Source organism: Sinocyclocheilus grahami, unplaced genomic scaffold (genome assembly GCF_001515645.1).
Source record: "Sinocyclocheilus grahami isolate Dianchi unplaced genomic scaffold, SAMN03320097.WGS_v1.1 scaffold84.1, whole genome shotgun sequence".
Taxonomy (NCBI): domain Eukaryota; kingdom Metazoa; phylum Chordata; class Actinopteri; order Cypriniformes; family Cyprinidae; genus Sinocyclocheilus; species Sinocyclocheilus grahami.
In genome coordinates, this window is record NW_015505263.1 from 2,266,565 (window position 1) to 2,278,465 (window position 11,901).

General features: G+C 36.5%; 1 pseudogene; it reads right to left on the bottom strand.

The window, feature by feature from the left end:
- Positions 1-1,681: 1,681 nt before the first annotated feature.
- On the bottom strand, positions 1,682-11,667 carry LOC107586655 (kinesin-like protein KIF28P; annotated as a pseudogene).
- Positions 11,668-11,901: the final 234 nt, after the last annotated feature.

The window sequence follows — 11,901 nt, forward strand, 5'->3', positions numbered from 1 at the left end:
AACAGCACAGCACACCAAAATAAAACGGCTCATTTGAGTAAAATGCAAATCACTAAATCGGAGTCAAATAAATTTTTCATTTAAGGTTAATCTTGAAAATTACATATTTAACCCCACCGGTCACAATAGTGACCGTAAAGTTTTTAATTTATAAAGCTCTAAAAATGTTACCGACTGGTGTTGTAGTGCATTTTCTACAAATATGGAAAAAAAATAAAGGATCTCGATTAAATATGTGCAGTGTCACATGTTTAGTGCAAATTGTCACATGACCAGAGCAGTTTACTTCCTGTTTGCACCTTGATAATATGATTGCTGCATCGAAGCTCCAAAACAAAAGGCTAGTAAAGTGTTAAAGATATGACAGGTTTTTGGTACACTTTATCTTTAAGGTGTCTAGTATTAATATATGAATTCAGTTATTCGGTTTTGTTGAGTGTGGACAAAGAATGAGTAAACATGTTGGCAACAAGTGACCGGTGGGATAACTATTTTAGTTTTTTGTCTTAGTATACCTATTCAGTGTTTTGTGTATAATAGCAACCATAGAATGTGATGAAACAGTTTCAAATGGGTTAATAACTGGGCTGAGATATATAAGAATTGTGATGACAGCGGAAATAATTAAATTTCAGTATACACATTATCCCACTGATCACTCACAACACACACTTTTCCATAAAAATTTCAAGGGGTTACTAATGACATCATTTTGATATTTTCATGCCCATTTCATTAAATGGGTTAAATTCACAACAATGCCCCGTCTAATCTTACCTGCTCTTCCATAGTGAACAAGGTACTCTAATACTCTAATGCAGGTTCCCCACAGAAGTTCAGTAGCCCCTCACTGCAGAACAAAAGATCCAGGGGGCGTGGTTGGATCCAGATCTAGGGGGTGGAGATGGGTGGGTTTAGGGATCAGGGGGTGGAGACGGGTAGGTTTAGGAATATGTATAATGGGAGGAGTTGGATCTGGATCAAACCACGCCCCCTGGATCTTGTGTTCAGCAGTGAGGATCAAACCCCACCCATCTAGGTGTAATGACTGTCAATTTTAGTCTCTCATTGGCCATTTGTAATGTGTAATTTATAGCTGGACCACCAATCACAGTACCAATCACACACACAACCTTCATTTAACCCTTCACATACCAACACAATCTCAACAGCCAGATTTAAAGGGTTTATTTCATAAATATTTTATTCAGTGTTCACTTGTAAAATAAAAAAGACACAAATGACTTTTTTTTGTCACTTTAAGTGAATGTTTACTTCTAGTTTGGGGTCAGTAAAATAAAAAATTATAAAAATTTTAAAAAGAAATTACTACTTTTAAATTATCCATTAAATTGATTAAGATTGTCAGTAAAAATCTTTAGAATGCTACAAAAGATTCCTATTTCAGATAAACTGTTAAAAAAAATTATCAAAGAATCCTGAAATGTATCAGTTTTCGCAAAAATAATACACAAGTGTTTTCAAAACTGATAAGAAGAAGAAATATTTCTTCAGCAAATCAGCATATTGTTAGACACTGAAGACTGGAGTAACGGCTGCTGAAAATTCAGCTTTGCCATCACAGAAAGAAATTACATTTCATAATACAGTTACATAGCCTTGGTGAGACTTCATTCAAAAACCCCAAACTTTTGAATGGTACGGTATAATATTTCTCATATCAGAGACTTTTACCCTGTAGGCCCCACAGCTCCAGCACCAGGGCATTGCTCTGAAGGTAGTTGAGCAGTTCCTGAGAGGTTCTCCGAGCAGTGAACTGGACTCTGTGATCCAAGAGCGGGTTTACATTGTGCCACACCGCTGGAGTGTAGAGAGGCTGTGAACAGTCAAACACCTGAAACCTGTCGAGTTCTGATCTTTAGTTGAACTTCAGTCTCTAGGCTATTAATTTAGACTTTAGTAGCATTACAAGGAAACTGATGCTTGCAGAATTCAAAATGGCATGGACCAAAACAGTAATATTACAGGCAAAATCAAAAAACAATGTAAAACAAATCCAGTAAAGAATACAGAAGACAACTTCAGAAGGATCTGGATTTCAGGATTTTGGACACATTCTTTGATGATGATGATGCTTCCTACAGAACACAGAGCTCAAAAAAGATTTAATTTCAAATATCAACAGGGATGCAAATCATCAGAAACAGTGTTGTTACTGTAAATTCAAATATTAAAAAAGTCAACTGAAATGAAGCTGAAATAAAATAAAATATTACATGTAGAACTTTAACCAAATGAAAATTGTATTAAATGAAAAGTACTAGAACTACTAGCTGACATATTACTAAATCTGAAATAAAATAAATGTAAACTATTTAGAAATATAAAAATAACTAAAAATGAAAATATTTAGGTCCAAATTAATCTGGCGATGAATCTGATGATAATTATGGGACATGCAGAAGCACTATTGCTAAAATAAAACAAATAAATTTTTAATAAATTTATATTTCATAAAATATCATAAATTAATATTTCATAAATAAATGAATCTTTCGTAAATTAATTTTGGGACACACAGAAGTCTTATTTCTAATATAAAACAGAAATAAGATTTCACAAAATCTATACAAATACTTTATGAAGAGTTCAACAAACTTTCCATTACATACTGCCAGCACTGATCCGAACTAACCCCATCTGCACGCCTCTGTTCCGGGCCTCTTTAACCCAGCGTAGGCCACAGCACTGATCCAAGACCAGCTGAAAGTCCAGTCGTTTCCCAAGCAGCTCTGAAGGGTCTACAATATATAAATATCACAGCACCACTAATATTTCATTCGTTCAACACATTTCAATGCAGAAATGATACCCACAATCCCGTTGGGCTGCAGGGCACTAGCTGTGCCTGCAGTATGGCCTCCTCTGTTCCTTCCGGACCCACCACTTCCACCTGCTCCTCCAGAGGGATGCGAAACGCCAGGGACTGCAGCCACAGGTGCAGGGGCTCCAGAGGATCCCAGAAGGAATTTCTGTCCCTGGAAAGAGGAGCTCGGTCTGCCCCCTCTCCTCCTACCACCTGCTGCTGGTATACCTCCTCCATCAGAAACTTACGGTTGACAAATTTGGCTTTGGACCACATCCACACCTAAGACAAAAAGCATGGACATTTAGATGATAACAGATCTCATGTTTTTATAAAAAAGTCTGAAAGGCACAGCAGCAAAAATCGCCTGTTTAAATATAAGGGTCAGAGAAAGGGTGGAAAATAGGCATGTAAAATTAAATAAGGACTGCTTTAGTGCAAAAAAAAAAGAAACCTTGATTCGTATTTTAAAAGTGAACTTGAGGGCAATAAAATGGATTGCTACAAAATGGTTCCTTCCAAACAAATGAAAATTCTGTCACCATTTACTCATCCTCAAGTTTTTCCAAACCTGTATGAATTTCTTTCGGCTGTTAAAAATAAAATTAGATATTTTGAAGAACAGTTTCTGATCCCCATTGACTTCTATAGAATGTTTCCATACTATGGAAGTCAATGGGGACCAGCAACGGTTTGGTTATCAACATTCTTCAAAATATCTTTTAAGTTCAACAGAAACTCAAACAGGTTTAAACAACTTCAGGATGAGTACATGATCACAGAATTTTCATTTTTTGCATGAACTATCCCTTTGAGCCCCATTTCATACTAAGAGGTATTTTTTAGCTATTGCTTGCCAAAAACGAATTGGTAAACTTTTACATGATCATAAGTGTTGTCACTGTACTCACCTTCTTTAACTCTTTACTCATTTGATTAGCTTCTGTCACCATGGGCATCAGCTTTATATAGTCATAAAACACAGCAGTAGTCATGCTGGTGTGGCCCTGCAGGTGGTGTTATTGTTAACTAAAACCATTAGAACAAATCAAATGCAAATATTAGCTGAAAAAAAGAAGAAGAAAAAAGAAGTGCTGCCTGAGCAAAACAAAAACTAATAAAAAATAAAAAATGAAATGAAAACTGAAAATATAAAAATTAATTCTAATTCGAAATATGAATACATCTTATAAAAGTACATAAATGGTATTTTTCAAAAGTACCTTTGTATTTATTTAATGGTAAAACTATACTTTAGTGATCCTTTTGATCGGATAGTTCATGCAAAAAATGAAAATTCTGTCACCATTTACTCATCCTCAAGTTTTTCCAAACCTGTATGAATTTCTTTCGGCTGTTAAAAATAAAATTAGATATTTTGAAGAACAGTTTCTGATCCCCATTGACTTCTATAGACTGTTTCCATACTATGGAAGTCAATGGGGACCAGCAACGGTTTGGTTATCAACATTCTTCAAAATATCTTTTAAGTTCAACAGAAACTCAAACAGGTTTAAACAACTTCAGGATGAGTACATGATCACAGAATTTTCATTTTTTTGCATGAACTATCCCTTTGAGCCCCATTTCATACTAAGAGGTATTTTTTAGCTATTGCTTGCCAAAAACGAATTGGTTAACTTTTACATGATCATAAGTGTTGTCACTGTACTCACCTTCTTTAACTCTTTACTCATTTGATTAGCTTCTGTCACCATGGGCATCAGCTTTATATAGTCATAAAACACAGCAGTAGTCATGCTGGTGTGGCCCTGCAGGTGGTGTTATTGTTAACTAAAACCATTAGAACTCATTTTCATTAATTTAAATAAAGCTGAAATAAAATCAAATGCAAATATTAGCTGAAAAAAAGAAGAAGAAAAAAGAAGTGCTGCCTGAGCAAAACAAAAACTAATAAAAAATAAATAAAAAATGAAATGAAAACTGAAAATATAAAAATTAATTCTAATTCGAAATATGAATACATCTTATAAAAGTACATAAATAATACTAAAATAACACCAAATTAAACAAACCTAAAAGATATCTAATCAAAAATAGACATTTCAATCGATTTAACACTTACTGTGGCCCTGACCGTCACACAGAGACTGAATGTGGAAGCCCTCAGCCGCTGCCAGCTCAGATTGGAAGTAATCATAATCATAACGACTCCAGTCCTCTACTGAGCGCTCCGAAGGGAAGCCGATGAACAGACCTTTGACCCGGACACAGGAGTAATTGATACTCACCTTTGCTGGTTTGAGAAATCGGCATGTTTCTCCTGAATCCTGAAAACAGGAAAACTAAATATCAGCTCACATTTGTTGAAAAACGCTTTGAAAAATGACTTAATAAATGGTCAGACACAACAGTAATGTTCATTATGGGATGCATATGTAGCATATATTGAGATACAATCTAGTAATTTTTCTCCAGCTTGACTCACCCTAGACCCCTGGTACAAAGTGATCTGGGTGAGTTGTCTGCCAGACCAATGTCCCATTCACCTTCTCATAAAAAAACATATATTGCATTCAGTTAATATATGGATATAACTGGTCTGATGTCACTATTGTAAGACAAACTCACCTTCCTGAATGAAGAGTTTCACAACACCAGACAGCTGAGCATCCTCATTGATGTTCATTATGTACGGGTGCATCTGCATCATCCTTCGTTCCTAAAGTGGGAAGAGATTTCCAAGAATGGTAAATAAATGAGGGAAAGGATTCTTAATTGCTGGAGGGGAACTATCCATAAGTGTTGTTATTTTTGTAACTAAAATTACAACTAAAACTATTTAAAATGCTTTTGTTAATTAAAATAAAAATAAATATATATATACATACATACATGCACATACACACACACACACACACACACACACACACACACATATATATATATATATATATATATATATACATACACATAGTATATACACACAGGGTTTCTGCATGATTTTTAAGCTCAAATTTAAGACCTTTTTAAGACCTGCACAAATAAAATTAATACCATATGGGCAGGGTAAGGGCAATATCTATAGTACCATATTGAACTGCAAAATTACTGTAAAAAGCATAACTTACAGTTTAGATATGTTTTCACAAAAACAAAAAGTTTTATCAAATTATAAACTTTACATTTCAGCCTTTAAACCATTTTTAAGAAAATAGATGAGTCAAAAGTATTAATTATTATATTAATTTAAACAATTATTATCAATAAATTATTATATCAATTAAATAACATAAATTAGGGGTGTGCGATATTGACAAAAAAATTATATCTTGATAATTTTCTGGGATTTTATCAATAACGATAATTAGACAATATTTTGCTGAGTGTTATTGTGCTGATATCTTATCTCTAATTGTGCTGACAGCTGACTCCTGATTTTTTTTATATTCCTCATATTCTGTGTGGTCAGTTCACAGCAGTGATAGAAATTAATTATTTCCAACAAGTTTTATGGGCATTTTTATCTTTAAGCCATTTTTTCTAAAAGTGTGCACCATCTTTTGGGTCAAATTCTTGCTTTTGGGCTGTTACCAAGCAAATGAAATCAGTATCAACAAAATGTATCTTTGCAATGCAGAGGAAACACGGAAGCTGCATTTAGATGTATTTACACACTGTTTAATGAAGCTCTGAGGGACATGGAATACTAACCTACAGTTACAAATGCATAAATAATGTTTTGATATTTTAAACATAAAACATTAAAAAGTGATGTTTGAAATTATAAAAAAAATAAAAGGGTACCTTAAAGGGATACTCCACCCCAAAATGAAAATTTTGTCATTATTCACTTACCTCCATGTCGTTCCAAACCCCTAAAAGCTTTGTTCGTCTTCAGAACACAATTTAAGATATTTTGGATGAAAACCGGGAGGCTTGTGACTGTCCGATTGACTGCCAAGCAAATTACACTGTCAAGGTCCAGAAAAGTATGAAAGACATCGTCAGAATAGTCCATCTGCCATCAGTGGTTCAACCGTAACGTTATGAAGCGACGAGAATACTTTTTGTACGCGAAGAAAACAAAAATAACGACTTTATTCAACAATTCGTCTCTTCTGTCTCTCCCTGCATCACTGTAGCGCCATTTTGGAGAATATCCGCTGAACGCAAGCAGCGTACGCTACTCTGTGTCAGCCGCGACACAAGTATACGTTTTTTATACATGCATTTACGCTTCGATTTGAACGAAAACAGCGCATCCGTGCAGTGCGGCTGACACAGAATAGCATACGCTGCTTGTGTTCAGCGCCATTTTGGAAAATATCTGCTGAACGCAAGCACCGTACGCTATTCTGTGTCAGCCGCGAGACAAGTATACGTTTTATACGTGTATTTATGGTTCGATTTCAACGAAAACAGCGCATCCGTGCAGTGCAGCTGACACAGAATAGCATGCGCTGCTTGTGTTCAGTGCCATTTTGGAGAATATCTGCTGAACGCAAGCAGCGTAACGCTATTCGTGGTGGCAGACGTGGTGTAATTGGTGCTTCCAGGATTGGTCACGCCCGAGGTGATTCCCATAGTGAGATACCGAATGAATGTTTGAAAGAGAACAGGTATTTCGATGTTTTTCCATACTAAAGCAATCACGTGTTTAGCTTGTATCAAACTAAAATCTATGAGCTTCTTTTTGCTTGCATTTACTGATACATTTTCAGGATATATATGCAATAAACAGCTTTGGTTCCATAGGAATATTTTCACAGACCACACCGAGAAACTCCTTCCAGAACATTTGCAGCTCCCTAGACTGCCACATACAATGAAATGTACCAATTTCGTCTTTACATTTTATACACGTATCCGGAATGTTAGAATTAATCCCATGTAATTAAACGGGGGTAATACATTAAGAGTTTGGTTCCAAAACGTGATAAACCCCATTTTTAAAAAAAATGGAGTTCTTGCCAAAATCAGTATTGTATCTGGTTGGTATTGAAAAGTAAATTTTTAATTTTACGCAAAATGCGATATCTGCCGTGTTATTGTTACGTTTTCTCCCTATCTTTCCAAACCGCGACAAATGCCAGTCTCCCTTCTCCGCAGAATGCGATACATCCACTCAACCAATCACAGTGCACCATTCCACGCATTGTAAACAGTAACTGACAAGCTACGCAATATCACGTACATAATCGCTGATGAATCACCTTCGATTATGAATGCGATATTGCGTAGCTTGTCAGTGATCTACAGCTTTGTGTATTAAATGCCGCTCCATCTGAAAGCACGTGATGGAGATTTACTACTAATCACAGAACTTTACTCACGAGATGCACATGACAATCACATGCGATTTAATTTTGACGGCATTGATGAACCTGTGGTGGTTTCAGCGGTGGGAATGATAATCAGTGGGAATCAGAATCATAAGCTATTAATAAGATTAGTATTGACCAAGTTCAGAGGCTGTCATATGTGGATCAACTTACTTTGTTGTGAATTTTTAACAGTTTCAATATGAAAAATAACTTTTATATAGATTCAATGGATTTATTGCATTTTGGGAAAAACCCGAAGACTCAAGAGATGAACTAAGCAATTCTCTTTCCGGCTCAGACTGCATTGGTTAGCTTATGGGGCTGTCACGTGATGAACGAACGACTCGAAAAACCCGAAGACTGGAAACAGGTGAACTACTTCACTAATTCCAGTACAGAACCTATAAGACCTCATGCTCGACTGAACGAATCACTCTCCGATAGGACTCGTTCTTCCCAAGTCATTAAAGTATGGGGGTAGAATTGTTGCTTAATTCCAAATAATTAGATTATGATCCACAAATAAATAGAATGAGATCCACAAATAAATCTTAAAGTTTCACAAACATTAATTAAATTCACAAATAAAATGAGATTTGCAAATAAAAAAACATTCACAAATATATATTTATGTCACAACCACAACTTTGCCTGGCATTTATTTGTGAATCGCGTCCTGTGCATTTGCGAATTGTGAAACATTTCTTGCATCAAGACGTGCTGACAATCCACAAATACGTGGACTCCACCCACCGTCTACTCAAGCCAATCAGATAACAGCCACATTCGCTGACCAATCGTAGCACGATCTCGCTATAGCCAATCACGTTTTGCTTTACAATCAGGGCGGTCTCGTCCTGAGATAACTTCATTCATCTGCATTGGCTCAAATAGGTCATAAAAGGGCCATACAATGGGTACAGTAAAAGATGTTTAAAACTGGATTTCGTTAGACCATTAAATTGCGTATCATGCCAAGCCACAGTATTTTGTTACGTGCCTTTGAAGATGCCAGAGAAACAGTGTGTGATGAAGTGTAGTAGGTTAGACTAGTGCGTGTGCGCATTTACAGTGCTTTCTTTCACTGTATGATTCAGTTTATTAAAATACATTTCGACAAATGCGTGCAGCTATCTACAAATGCACAGGACGCGATTCACAAATAAATGCCAGGCAAAGTTGTGGTTGTGACATAAATATATATTTGTGAATATGTTTTTTATTTGCAAATCTCATTTTATTTATTTGTGAATTTAATTCATGTTTGTGAAACTTTAAGATTTATTTGTGGATCTCATTCTATTTATTTGTGGATCATAATCTATTTATTTGGAATTAAGCAACAATTCTACCCCCATATTAAAGATTCAAAATAAACGAATCGTTCAAGAACGACCCATCACTAGTGTCCCGGCACGATAAGACAAAAACATTAAAACCCATTATAAACGAGGCATTTGTTGCATCCAGTGGGGACATAATTACTGATTATAATGACTTATACTGTCTTTTAAGCTTTGCGTTGCATCGTGCCGCGTAAACATAAAACCATGTCTGCATTTGTGATCGGAGAAACGACAAACAACAAGCGCTACTCTACACTGCTCAAAACTTGCATTTGAATCATCAGTGGCAAATCCTTTAAATATGAAAACGTACCTTCAGGCTGTGAGTCAGCATTATTTGTCAGCATGGTCAGCATGCGCGCCGAAGGGGAAACAGGGGAACTGAATTCACCGGAACAACAGCGGCTACTGTCCTCGTCCTCCGTAAAATGTGTTGCACACATCTGAATATTTGGGTTGAAGTGTTCTGGAACAGTGTTGTAAATACTACTTAACCACTGATTTCTAGTTGTGTCCTCTTTTGGAAGGCCAAACAAAATAGTTTCGCTTTCACAACAAAACACACAGCGTCTCCACGACATGGCGGCGGCGGCAACAACAATACTACAGCAAGAATCAAAGTTACGCCTTCTTTCTTTGCATGAACATTTGGGTGGTGTTATGCAAATCTTCCCACATCGTGACGTAGACATGTGGGGGCGTGTTTGAACGAGGAGTTTTAGGAGGGCATGGACGAGTCTTAAACTTTTATAAAGAATATCTCTTTGGGTTTGAGACTTTAGTCTTTGCAACTTTAGGGATCTTATCTATTCACGAACAGCTTATAACACTCCAAAGAGAAAGGAAAACTTGAAATCGCATCATATGACCCTTTAAACAGTTTAATCCAAATGGATGGAAATTTTATATGCAAATTAAATACTTAAATTTAGGCCCAGATATTTGTTTTAATAGGTGAGCAGTTTTGACAATGAAAATTCAATGTATCACTTACAAAATCAATTATAATTGCTTTTTGACCAAAAAGTGTTCATTCTAATGAATGTTAAACCTACTATATTTGTCAATAGGTTAAATCATTAAGGTGTAATTTATCCTTCTAGTTTCAATTGTCTTGAGTATGGTTTGAAAATAATTCTAATCACACCAAGCCAAACCTCACAGAAACTGTTTAATACATTAAAGCCAGATTTAAGCCTGCATTGACCCAGCTTATATCACTGCATAGTTATCATTGCTGTGTAAATGCATTCATGTCACCTCTGAGCACCATTAACCAGTCTTTATAAAGACACCTAAATGCCACTTCAGAAGCGCCTCTGAGCCACCTCTGCAGAGTAAATTTTGCAAAACAGTGAGATGTTATGTAAATATAATTGACAAACCTGACACTGCCTGCTATCTTGCATGCTCCTGATAGACTGAAACAGTCTCTCGCAGAGGGTGGGTATCAGGCCTTTGTTAGGACCATAACAGACCATAGATTAACTCTTCCCAGAGCCAGTCTGACCATATGCCAGTAATGTGGAATTGTAGCCCTGCAGTGCGTTATCAAGGATGCCCTGCCTCAAATCCAGAAACACACTCGCCTGATAATGACCACAGGGAACAAAGGGATTGAACCAAATAGAAACTGTTAGTTCAGCTGCTATCAGTTAATCAGACTCCACAAAACCAATGACACCATCACAATAAATATAGCAGCAATTGTAGTCTGATACAAGATTTTAAAAAGCACATTGCTTTTGCAACCTTTGTAAGCATGAACAAAGCAGCATACACTTATGCAAGGTGAGATATCCTCTATATAACCTGATATCTGTTACCTGGTCAGCGTAGCGCCCACCTGTCTCCTCAGGTACAAACACACCATCTTTGTTCCTACTGAAGCCACTGTGAGACCTGTAGTCAAGAGAGAAAATGTGTTGTTCTGCAGGTTACGAAAGTCTTGAATACTGTTATTGTTGGAGGTCATTGAGATAATGCCTGCATCCCGCTCCCTCTGTATAAGAAAAAGCTTTAAAGTCTCAAAGCTATGGTTCAATCTCATGCTCAACTTGTTGAAGCGGACTTCCAAATAATGTGCTACAAATGAACCTAAATACATTCAATCACAAGTCTGCAGTTTTTGAGATAATCTAGCCGTACTAACCTTATTGAAGGGCTTGACCCAGACTGCCACTTTCACACAGTCCTTGCTGGCCATTTCCATTCCCCTCGCCCTCATGCTCACGTGGATACGCTGGACACAGAAAACACAGAATGAGTGACGGAGTGACAGGCTGAAACCTAAACACTCTTACTTTCTACCAGGGCCCAGCATGATGAATAATACAGAAGCATTGGCTTCTTTAAAGATCACTTCCACTGTCTCCATGCTGTAATAATGGAGGTAAATGCTTGGATGAAGTGCTCTTTTCTCGTTTAGGTCATTATGGCA